Consider the following 12,504-nt stretch of genomic DNA (forward strand, 5'->3'; position numbering starts at 1 on the left):
AAGCAAGATTGCTTTGGAAAATGTTCCCCAAATATCAAAATATTCTGCATCAGTTTAATTATTAATGCCTACACTGTAAACAGACAGATACTAGTTTCCCTGACCCTTTGTAATATGCACAGTAACAGAAATGGGGAAAATTAGGGAGTTACCTGTTCTTTTTAAGAACTGCAGTTTTAAAATTGGTTCTTGCAGCTGGGATTTTGCAATCCATGAATTCAGGAGGACCCCAGTCTCCAAACAATACCAACTATTTTTAGAGTGGGAACACGGACACAGAACTGAGGAAAGTTTAGGACTACACTAGAATAAAAGGTGGCATTTCCTGAACTTCAGAGATCAGTCTCCTTTTGACACCACAGCACAGAGAAGCATACAGATGTAGCTAACTGCATCAATATTGGGTTTTGTATTTGATTACAGCTGTTGCTGAAACAGTAACAGCAGTATTAAGGTGGTGCTGGAGAATCATTACCTGATTGTTTTAATAGCTTTGTGAAGAAGAAACCTACTCTTCTCTGTCCCCCTTTTGCCCTGAATAATAATACGTGAACTGTAAAAGATATTTACGGAAAACAGCATTTCTGGCCCCCAGCTGACACTGACGTTAGCAGACAAATAAGCCTCCCTCACTTACAGGTAAAGACTAGCTGGAGCTTTTAACGTAAAAGCCCATATTCATCCTGAATTAAATAAATTCTCTTTTAACAAATCACTGCTGTGCATTAGTAAAAAAAATAACTGGAGCCACTGAGCTGCTGCAGTATGATAAAGGCACATCAAACAGAGGAAATGTTCAGGTTAATGCAAGCTGGCTCCCCTGGGGACACTCTCACCCAAATGGTCATCTCTGTAACCCAAGTCATCAAGGGGACGAGGAGGCTGGAAATGGCAGTAGATCAGGTTCTCACAAAGTGTGCTGGTCTAACACGCCACTGTACAACACAATTAACTGCTTACACCAGGCGTTGCCTTGTTTCTGCCACGTTACACTTCTCACATTTCATGTAATAATGTTTGCAAAGTGCTCCCAGTTTTCAATTAGTCAGCCTTGCCCTCCCCCTTACATTCATCTGTGCCGTTCTGACTGACTCCAGTGGACCACTCGGAAGTTAAGTCTCACAGATACAGACAGTCAAAGCATGTGTTTCAAAGACATTGGTGGCAGTCTTGCATTCTTATTATTTTCTTTTTTAAAGCCAGTCATTAGACGTAACTTATTCTATACACTTCTGAGGAATCAAATCAGGGATATAACTTCCCCTTGCTTTCCTGCCCTAGGTGTACAAGAAATTAGAAACAGAATAAGCAGTAACAACTTCAACTGCAGAATAACCTTTCTGTGAGTGTCCTACCTATTGATTTGCTGATCTCCATCACAAAATCTCAAACTACTGCTTCATACCCTGCTTCTTTGAAGTAGACTTGCGTAATTGCATACAGATAAAAAACATCAAAGACCCAGGAGTTTTGTCTCCCCTCTCTGTGCCCTACAACGAACACCACAATCACATTTGCCTTTTTTGTGTAATTATCCTTTTATATCCTTTCATACCTATGTGAAATGTATGCCTTTTAGGATAGGAGAAATGAGATGGAGCATTCTATAGCTTGGTTTTCATTAGGTACTAAGTGCTTTTAAGTACCTACAAGACTGTCAATCATCTCAGAAAATTCACCATGTGATCTTCATAGCAACTGCATTGCTATGTTTATGATATAGATACTGTACTGTCACTTGAAACAGACTCACATGATACGTGATTTCAAACTCTAAAAGTTACGGAAGGTTCAGATTTAAGGTCTGGTCCCTGACAGAGTTACAGTTTATTTGAAAAATGCAGACTGTGCAGGTAGCAAGTTAAATGGCTCAACAGGTCATAGCATTGGCTTGTAAACTTCAGATGAGAAATCTTTAAGCAGGTTTGTATTTGGTACCCCAGTTTAAAACAACCTTGAGAGCTAACCAAACCAGCCTCTTGTAAGAATTTGATTTTTACACATCTCAACTCAGAAACCTCCCAGGATATGAATACCCCAGACTGTGGAACAAGAAATACTCTATCACACAAAAACAGATGCAAATGTGGTTCATGTTCTCAGTTTTCAGAGCTGGATGAGAAACTGAGCTAAAATAATCTCCTAACCCCCAACTTTTATTACAAGAAACTGGTTACTTCCAGTTGCCCGATATAGAAAACAAAGAAGTGAGAATGTGTCTGTCTTGTTTTTTTTTTCTCTCCTGTATTTCTGATAAAACATTAGACGAAAAGGAGTAAAAATTACTATTTCTAAAATTTTCATGCCACAAAAATGTCAGTTGGGAATGAAGATTAAAACCATCTTTTAGTATATCTAACTAATCCTGCTCTGTCTTTATAGTAGTGATAGAAAAGGTAGCTTCTAATCAGTGATATTCAGCATGGCACAGGATCATTTCTGGCAACCCAAGAAATAAAAGACTCGGGGAAGCAAACACAGGAGGAGCTTAGCTTGGGTATTTGGTCTGTTGCTGGAAAACCTCTGACTCAAACCAGTCAGCCTTAGCTTGGAAAAGCAATGAGCTGAAGCTGATTACACTCAGGCACGAGTCTGAACCAGGACTGGGAATGGCTTCCTATATACTGATATTTCACCAGACATTTGGGCATGTTGACAATAAACCTCTTCTCATGGTATTTCCACCATCTGGAATTTCCCCAAATAGGTCTACATAAGAGTCCGGGTATGACCAAGCTATACGTGGAAATAGACCCCCTTCTTGAATATGAATTGTAAACAAAAGTATCAGTTGGAGGAGTCTGACCTCTACTCTTTGCTAACATTCCAATGTCTGGAGAAGGAATCATATTTTTGGTCCTATACATTTTCAAAACACTCAAAAAGGTCTGAGATATCAACCAGGCTGCAGACCTGCTCTGGAGGCCAGAGGCCCCCCTACTGACTTTGTGGATTTGGATCAGGGCCACAGAGAAACAGCAATTCTTTCAGCTTGCATTAGAAGACAATTGCCATTTGTAGGCAATGTGTGAATATTCAGGGGACTTTATTGCACCGAATCCAGTAAAGTTTTACTCTGTATTAAGTTATTGCAATGTTTGAAACTGAGCTACAAAATTTTAATTAAAAAATTGGTAAATTCCATATGGCTCCCAGGTGTTCCTCAACCTGGTCCCCAGTTTTCCCTTTCCCCCTAACCAGAAAAAGAAAAAAGGCATCTGGGTTAGTACATAGAGATACCCTTCACTCTGCCACCATCCTGATATTATAGTATCCAGTGCTGCAGACAAAGGTTGGAGCTTCCTGCACAGTATGGGCCCAAGTCTGCTTTCCCATTATACGGCATTTACAGATGTTTTCAGGAAATTTGCTCCAGGCAGGTGAAGAAAAGGAATAAACTTCTTGGCTTTCCTATATATTAATCTTTCCTCCCTTGTCCCAACATCCATGTGTAATTCATTCTCCATTCAACCCCAAGATGTCCACATTCCTAAACAGGCATAAAATCAGTCAGGATTTTATATTAAACCTTGTTGGGTTATTTAAAGCATACTGGTTTTCTTTCATTCAGTTAATATAACCACACAAAGTGTTCAAGAAAAACCAAAACTTAGAGGTACTAACTTAAAAGTCACTTTCAATATTTTCCTTTTATTTACAATGTTGTAAAATGTTGTAGCACAGAAACAATCTTAATACCTTTCTTAGTTAATTTACTCATTTATCTTGACAGAAGGAAAACACGGTAAGATTTAAATTGATCATGTAGAGATATTTTCCAATTACAAACCAAAATGGATTGTGTCATATGACACCAAAGAAAAAAAACCTCTGCATGCTGTCAGTTTTTTTTCCTATTTTTTGAACTTAGAAACTTTAGGAATGCAATTCTCCAGTCTTCTACTTGAAAGTCTGCTGGCATTTTCATCACTACAGTTAAAACTGTTTTAAGCAGGCTGAAGAAAAAGAATCACTCAAAACCATGGAAAAGATTACCTAATCCTACCTGTGATTTCAAGATAAGGTAAAGCTACTTCCCCACATAAAGATTACATTGTGAGATCTCTGTCAGTTCTTAAGCCTAACAGTTTTCCAAACACCAACAGACATTGCATGAAAAGTCAAGGAGGAAAAAAAGCAAAACTCATGTGTCAATGAAAAGAAAACACATTTGTCTACTGAAGACTACTTTGGGACAAAGGAAAAGGACTAGCATAACAAAAACTGCACAAGACAATTTCCTGGAATATCTTTATTCATCTTTAGTGAGGAAAACAGTGCACACCTCTGCCCGGGAAATCTTGGCACTTATGCCCAACAGTTATTGAGCCCTGTTTAGTCTTCTTGTCATTCACTGTTCTCTTCCTCCCTCTGTGTATTCTCTGGGTTGTACTGCATTTTTTCACTTTGCACTCTTAAATTACCATGCAATACAGTGCCCATTCAGCCATTGAAACTTTTTGAATACATATACGTAGGTGACAGCTGTCTGGGGAGAAGACCATTTCCTTCTTCTTGTCCTTTATGCTAGATTAGATGCCACGCAATTCCTTAAATATGGATATTTGCCATGGCAACAACTGCAGCACAGTTTTGCAGAACTCACCCCTTAAGTGGCTTAATGGATATGGTATTTATTCCCTTTCTGAAGATTTAGCTTCAGTGACACATTAATACAAACATAAATGGAGCAAATATTTGTGCGCTTCTTGGGAATAACAAAGGCACGTTTATCTGATACACACAGAAAAGACATTTTTGAACCTCATTAATACATGAGTAGAAGTCAATGGAGGAAAATGGGTCTTGTTAACTGGCTTCTTGGATACCAATAAGCATCTCATTTGCCTTAAACATATCAACCTAGCAACACTATTTATTCAATATAGAATAATCAGTGACATTAGAGAGCCCCGGCATTGCACACAGAGGAATGATTAATCTATTATTCATTCCGCAATAAAGACTCTGAGGGATTTACTATATGAAAAGTGATATTCAAAAAAGGAGGCAGTATTTTTTTTTCCTGACCTGTATAGGAATTCCTGTCCTGTGGGATGAATTCCATTGAATAACATTGAGAGTTTCGGTTGTGGGGCTTTGGTGGTGTTTTGGTTTTGGTTTTTGGTTTTTTTTGGGTTTATTTGGGTTTTTTGTTGTTGGTTTTTGGTTGTTTTTTTTTTTTTTTTTTTTTTTAAGCACCCTTCCTTCCTGCAAGGCAAGAGATATTTCAGAGGACTAAGGGACTGAGTACGTGGTATGGAGACACACGCAGACACATAACTCTCTATAAACTGTATCACTTTTATGCCTTCTGAAGAAAGATGGAATTGTGTTGATATGAGACACAGAAGGACCTTCTTGCTAGCTGGTGTCTATCTTGCCAAGATAGTGAGTGTTGACATAAGGATATATACACATACAGACCCATGTGTAGGTACAGTCTTGTATGTACAGGCACACTTGAGAAAAAGAACGGGAAACCTCACAAGAGAGATGTCTCCATAACTGTCAGAGGCCTGCTCTCCTTATCCAGAGGATAACCACAATTTCTACATTGCACCCCAGAACCAAAAACCTCTGAGGACGTTTTCCCTGCACACTTCAGCATAAGTTAACATCAGTCCACTAGCTCTCGAACCAGAGCAGAGCCAACTACCTCCATGAAGGCCAGTAAACAACTAGACTGTGCACCTGCTTCGGATAGCTTAGATGCAGCTATTAATTTTTTTCATCAACTGTTTAATAATTATTAAGAATAATTCTGCTTACTCTGCAGTAACAGCAATGGCCTGAGTTACAACACATCAGTAATCTAGCCCTATACATGAACAGATGCACAGCTGTGTGTTTAATTGGTGTCAAGATGGCATCAGAAAAGCAGTTATTTGAATATAGATTTCAATAACGGGACAGGTGACTTGCAAGAACTACATGTGCATTTGTGTGGACAGCTTGGGATTCTGCTATTTCAAAGACCAAAACTTTTTTAATTTCTTTTTTTCGGCAAGTTTCTTCGAGAAGCTAAGAGGCCATTACAATCAAGAGGAACTTCTGTCTAAGTAAGCACTAAGTAGAAATTATAGAACTGGGATTTAGATCATGAAACTGTCTAAAAGGCAAGTTGTTATTTGATTTTGAAGTGTAATTGAAAATAAGAATAATGAAGATAACTCCAATTACTCTGGAATGGCCTTCTGCTCCTTGCAGGGTATGCAGTGATTAACTAGCCTTTTATAGCACTTCATTTTTTTTCCCCAGTGATGGAAGATTTACCCAGGAATCCTTGGGTAAGAATAATTTGTTTTGGCAAAGATATTTGTAATAGAGGGAAAGGAGGGTGCTAACCTCTCCCTCAGTTAACCCACCCACTCAGCTGATCAGCTTTTCTGTGGGCTGCCAGCAGAGAGGCCAAGAAAGAAACTTGCGGAGGATTCTCCATGCCAGTTTTGAACAGGCTAGCACAGCAGACAATACAGAAGACTGCAACTTTTACCATTCTGGCTAGCATGAAATTAACCTTAAGGCCTACATCACAAGTATACTGGCCTTGGCACACCTGTAAACACCACCGAACTGAGTGTTTATGAAAAGCAACTGCACTTCTAAGATCCTCTGGGTGGTACTCCCACTTCACGTTGTTGGGCTGTGAATAGGCAGACCTTGTTGGTACATTTCTTTTCCTTTCACTATTAATTTGGAGAATACAGACATCCAAATAACAGTCATGAGTTATCTGTTGTCTTAAAATATACTAGCAGTATACTAACCTAAAAGCAACAGTAGCTTCTCGCACCAGAAGCTCTATAGCATCTTACCACTTGTCACCCATGTGCATCTTGATTGAACTCCAGAGACCTCAGAGAAAACACTTAATGTTTTGATGACTGAAATAAGGGTGCTGTTTTATGCCACAGTTTAGTTTAAATTATGCAAAACTCTGAGATATGCAAGGCATAAAGAAAGGAAGAATAAGGCCTTTAATTGAATTCACGATCCATTTCAATTGAATTGCTAAAACCCTAAAACAGAAGAGCAGTTTTGCATTCTGCTAACATAATCCACCTCCATCCACGTTACTCTCCACGAGTCACACGCACACACACATACCCTTAGTGCATGAGATGCAAGAGAACACCACATAGCAAGTAGCTGAATTAGTATTTCCTTTTAGGACGTGTATTTGACCACGAAAATACTGAATATTGAGATAGATTATTCCAACTATTATCTACAATTCATTATTAACTATAAGAAAGAAAATGTCTTCCCTTGGAAATTCCAGTTTTTGTGCCAACTAGCTACATTTGTTCCTCTGTTGCTGTCAATAACTGCGTTTACTTTAGATCTTTCTAACACAGCATTTCAGAAACTGTTTGCTGCTTCTCAGCCCACAGCAGAGTAATTCAATCTGTTGGGCTATTGTTCCTGCAGGAGACAGCATCTTTGTGTTACTGTCCTCTGAATTAGCTTATAACAGGGGTGAATGAAATGACAGGGGCAATTAAGAGGCAGACGCATGCATCCTATGATCAGAAATACAGGCCCTCAAAGCTTTCAGCTACAGACCCTACAGAACAAGGCAGAGAGCCAGTGCTGCAACCAGCCCTCGTAGGAGCATTTCCCTGCTGGATGGCTGATGGCAACAGCACTTCAGCGCTGCGATGTGCCTTTCCCTGTTTGAGGGGGCTCTCACAGCCTGCATCAGGACAGCCCGCCAGCCGCACTCACCCCAATGCCCAGCTCTGACCCTATTGCCCTGCATGCGAATACAGCTCTTCTCCCTTACCACTGTTTCTTCCCCTCCTACCTGCTTGACCCTCTAATCCCCTGCTTACCAGGGCCTTGTGACCTCCCACCAGCCTCCCTCCCTCCCTGCAGTGACCGTATTCCCTGGCTGCTATACGCACACCTGCAGTCATACCTGAGACATGGCATGCGACAAATCCCTTTCCTTTGTCCAAGTCAACCACCATGGCCCAAAATGGCGCCTGCAGCCTCCAGGAGGGGGCTGAGTGCAGCAGGGAGGGAAATAAACCCTTGCACTGGTCACGTGATGGCACTGGAGCCCCCTGATTGGCTGAGCCCCTCAGGGCCGGCAGCAGGCAGCTGTGCCCTGCCCTCCATGGTGGTGTTACCTCAGGTGTGGAGGGCGGGAGAGGCAGCGCGGGGCTGGGCACGTGCCTCAAATCAAACACAGCTGTGGAAACGAGTTTCTGAAACGTTCACCTGACTCCTGCAGAAGTAGCAAATTTTCGATGCAGCCCCCCAGCCCTGGGGGGTGTCTGCCCTGCGCTACGCCGATAGCTGGGGGCGGCAGGAGAAAAGTTCCTCAGGGAAGTGGGCACTGCTGTGGCGGCTGCGGGTGGCAATGGAGAGCCTGGAAGTCGCGGGGGGTCTCCACGAGCGAGACGGGGCCTCTATCTCATTGTTCCCACGCAGTAACGATCAATAGAGATGTAATTACTACTGTTGCTATTTGGCATAGCTAAAAAGGGTAGCGCAGCTTTGTGCCGGTTCTTCCATTGAGGATGCAGCTCTGCAAAACTACTCCTTTTATCCTTCTTTACATATTTATTACAACTCTTTAGACTGATCCATGCAAAGTAAATGAAAGCAACCAATAGAAAGAGGCCGGCTTGTGCCAGCAATCCCCAGACTGTCAAGCGATCACTGAAGATTGGACAGGTCCTGATGAAATAAATGTTGGCTGCTGACTCTTCCAATTTTGCAACACTCCTCTGTGTCACTGGAGCAGCCTTGTCCAAGATTGAGATATTTGCAAACTGTCATCTTTCATAAATATCTGCCTTGAGTGACACTTTGCCCCCCTCCATTTCCCTTTGAAATGTACCTAGCTGGCACGGAGCCTGCGGGATTTCATTGCTTGTGATAGGTGATTAGCAAAGAGATGATTTCCTCCTCCCTCCCCCTCCTCCCCTCTGCCAAAGGGCTGAGTGACAGGTCCAAAAGGCGAAAGGCAGACTGGGGAAGCAAATCTGCCAGAGGCAGAAGTGATGACACTCCGAAAACACTTCATTCATCTTGCCAAATTACAGGCTGGGCTGGGGACTGATGGGGACTGGAAGAGGGGGGGATTATCTTTCGCGTTTGCCTTGCATGCTCTCTGCTCAAAAACATTGCAGAGCAGCTCCTGAAGCTTGAAGGATGCACCCCAAACCCCTTCAAGTTCTGCACTGTAATGCTAACAGGCGAGCTGCTACCTGGCTCGTGTTAGTAGCTTTCTGACGAAGCGTATTAACTGTCTTAGTCATGGATGTCAGATCCCTTAAGCTCTCACAGGCTTCCTGCCTAGACGTCAATAATTGGGGCTGAGAGGGAATTTCAAAAAGCAAAATTAAGCAGTAAGTGTCTATCCCTCCCAGACAGTGGAGCTGGTGCTAACTGTACAGTGTTTCTTCCCCTAATTTATTTGGTAGGGAACCGCTGAGAGGGCAAACCAGGTATTTGTGATTGAGAAATTACCTGTGTCTGTTTTGGGAAGGCTCCAGCCCTTGGGCAGGTAATTTGGGAATTAACACAGGTGTGAGTCAGTGATTACGCTGGTTCTCTGTGAGCTGTGATGTCTTCTGAACAACAGCAAAAATTAATTGTGTGCTTGGGCAGAGTTCTGCACAAAACTTTTTTTTCAGGAAGAATAACGATTTGGCAATGCGAAATCCATGGGACTTTTTTTCTCCCCTCCCCCAGCCCCCCTCAAAACATTAGCTAGAGAATGGCATGATGGGGGGGGTTAATTTAGGGATTTTTTTTTTCAATTTCTTGGTTTGAAGTGGACGTCTGTCTTAAATGTAATTACATTTTTTTTAATTCGTGTTTAACGGTTTAACACTGAAATGCTTCAGACTTGCCAACTAACTACTTCAGCCCAAAGTATTTTGCCTGAATTCTCAACATGTCCCAAGTCTACACTACTTACATTTTCAGACTTGACAATTCTTTTTAATAGTGAGATTACCAACAAAGGAAATTATCTGTTTTCTTCCTACCTTTGCTCATGGCCGATGAAAGCATTGATATATCATTGAATCTTAAATTCACTCTTGCAAGTGAAGAACAAGTCAGTTATTTCAGCTGGTGCAATTGAAAGTCTCTCTTCTGTCATCTTGAAGTACTTCAAGAGACACACAAACCACTTGTGAAGAATGAGAGAGAATGATTTTATTTTTAATAATACATGAATTCTTAGCTACATTTCAAAGGTAGCAGACCAGATTCTGGTCTCTCCTATGCTAGTCTAAGGCCTAATGTGCACTCAAATACAGGCTTAATGCTAATGTAAAAACTTATGTGAGTTTTGTTATATCAGGACCTAAATCTCAAATAAATGCTGATGTCACTTTTCATTTTTACTTGTGTAAATGAAGTCATGGTTAGCTTTCTGTAGCATCATCTTCTGACAGTATCTCTCAGGATATATTGAAAATGGAGACTAGTGCATAATAAAGAGAATTCCTAATGACAAAAATAGACTCCTTGTACAGGACAGAGTCAAATGTCTACCCTAGACAGGAGAAATATAATCTAAAATGAGCTTAGCTAATCATCACAGAATCAGAAAAGTCAGAGATGGAAAAGATGAACTCTACTATCTGTCCTGGAACTGTTTGATACAAGCATGTTTACTAGACGTTAATTTGCTAACAGGGCATTTTTTAGCCATGCAGATTTTAAACAGTATTTCTACTCTGCTAAGATCTATTCAGTAGAAGTAATTCTGAAGAACTTAAAAATATTCTAACAGTTGAATTCAAAAATAATATGGTTCCCTTTATCTCTTGCACACTAGCAATATGCAAAATTGGGACTCAAAATCTGCACCTTCCCGAATGCCGGGTGCCCTATATCCAAATCAGCAAGTACTGGATATTGTCAGCTGGAAAAGAAATTTCAAGACAACAAAATGATTAGATTTTTTCCTTATTATAGGAGCTTTTGCTTCTAAATTGGAAATGCTGGAAAATGACCATCATTTGGTGTTGGAAGCGGGGAGAACCATCAAACATGAAAATAAAGCACAGGAAGGATCAAAGTCAGCCAACCCTTTCTGGTCGATTTCATTACTAAAAAGTGTGCAAAAAAAAAAAAATCTGATGCCATTTATTTTGAAAAGTTATGTTCTATCATCACTCAGCAATTTACAACTTCAAACAGCTAATTGAATATCACATACAGTGTGAGGTACGCTAGCATAACAACATATTATCCCTCCCCTCTACTTCAGACTGAGAAACCTGGTAAGAGAAACTAAAATGAGCTTCTCAAGGACAAACACCGAGTTTGTGATAAAGCAGAGATTAAAACTTGAAGGTCCTTTGTTTCCCTTCAACAGTGTTAACTACCTCGCATTTTATATGTGTTAGCATACACCCAGATGTGCAGTGACACACACACACACTCAACAGAAGAAAAAACCCAGAGAGGGGGAGCATACGGATAGGCAAACCTGAATGTCAGCACATGGACAAAAAACGGAGTTCTGCATCTAAAGAGGAGTTCATGTGAAGCTGAGGCATCTCCATTCATAATTGCAATTAAAAATAAAAATCCTTCTAACTGTCCCTGTAGCTTAATTATTTTCCCCTGCAAAATCAGAATAAAAAACGAGCAAAGGAATTCCTCATCCACAGTCATTTAGTGTGTTGGGGGCTTTCTCTTCTCTCTGATACACAACCCTGAAAACAGTTCAGGTCACTGGTGGTAGCAGAAGAGCAGTTAAGATTGTTGCTCTCACCTCGGAGATGTCTCCCTGGTGCCGTGGATGAGGCTCCAATTTGTAGAGAGGAACAGGATTCATGCATGTGGTCATCTCCAAGGGTCTCTTAGTCATATACTGACTCTAGGTGGCTCTGCATTGAGTTGGCGGGATGTCTAAGGATTTTAGTGGATGTAGCCATCTAATTTCTGGAGATAAAGGGGAAAGTTAGGAGAAAGTGATAAATGCTACATATGTGAGCATGAGATGTAGTGTAACCCATCTGTCCACCTACAAACACGTGCGTTGTACACATGACAAGTTAATTGTGCATTAATCAGGCTATAATCTCATGCTGCTGATGCAAGTCATGATGTAATTTTACCTTTACTACTTATACAACTATGGCCATTATTATCATGCAATAAATTGTGTCACTTCAGACTGATGAATGACACTAGTTAAACTATCTCCACCTAATTTGTGTATTTCACATGGTAATGTAGTATTACTCTGATTTGTTTTTTACCTCGGGAAGCTGCCATATAGTTGTCTTTATGTCTTCATTGGACTTTTTCAGAACACTTGCCACAGAAGAAAAAAAAAGATTGGCGTTTGTTTTTTTAAAAAATAAAAAGGGGAAAATTTTACCAGAGCCAGTGATTTGCTTTTGTTAGGATTCTAATTCCTTTCCAGTGAGCCCAGCTCTGAGCGGAAATGGATATACTTCAAGCAACAATAACCAAAAATGCTGACTTGGAATTTAACAATCTACATTTGGCCTTCCC

The sequence above is a fragment of the Calonectris borealis genome, chromosome 11 (genome assembly GCF_964195595.1).
Source record: "Calonectris borealis chromosome 11, bCalBor7.hap1.2, whole genome shotgun sequence".
Lineage (NCBI taxonomy): Eukaryota > Metazoa > Chordata > Aves > Procellariiformes > Procellariidae > Calonectris > Calonectris borealis.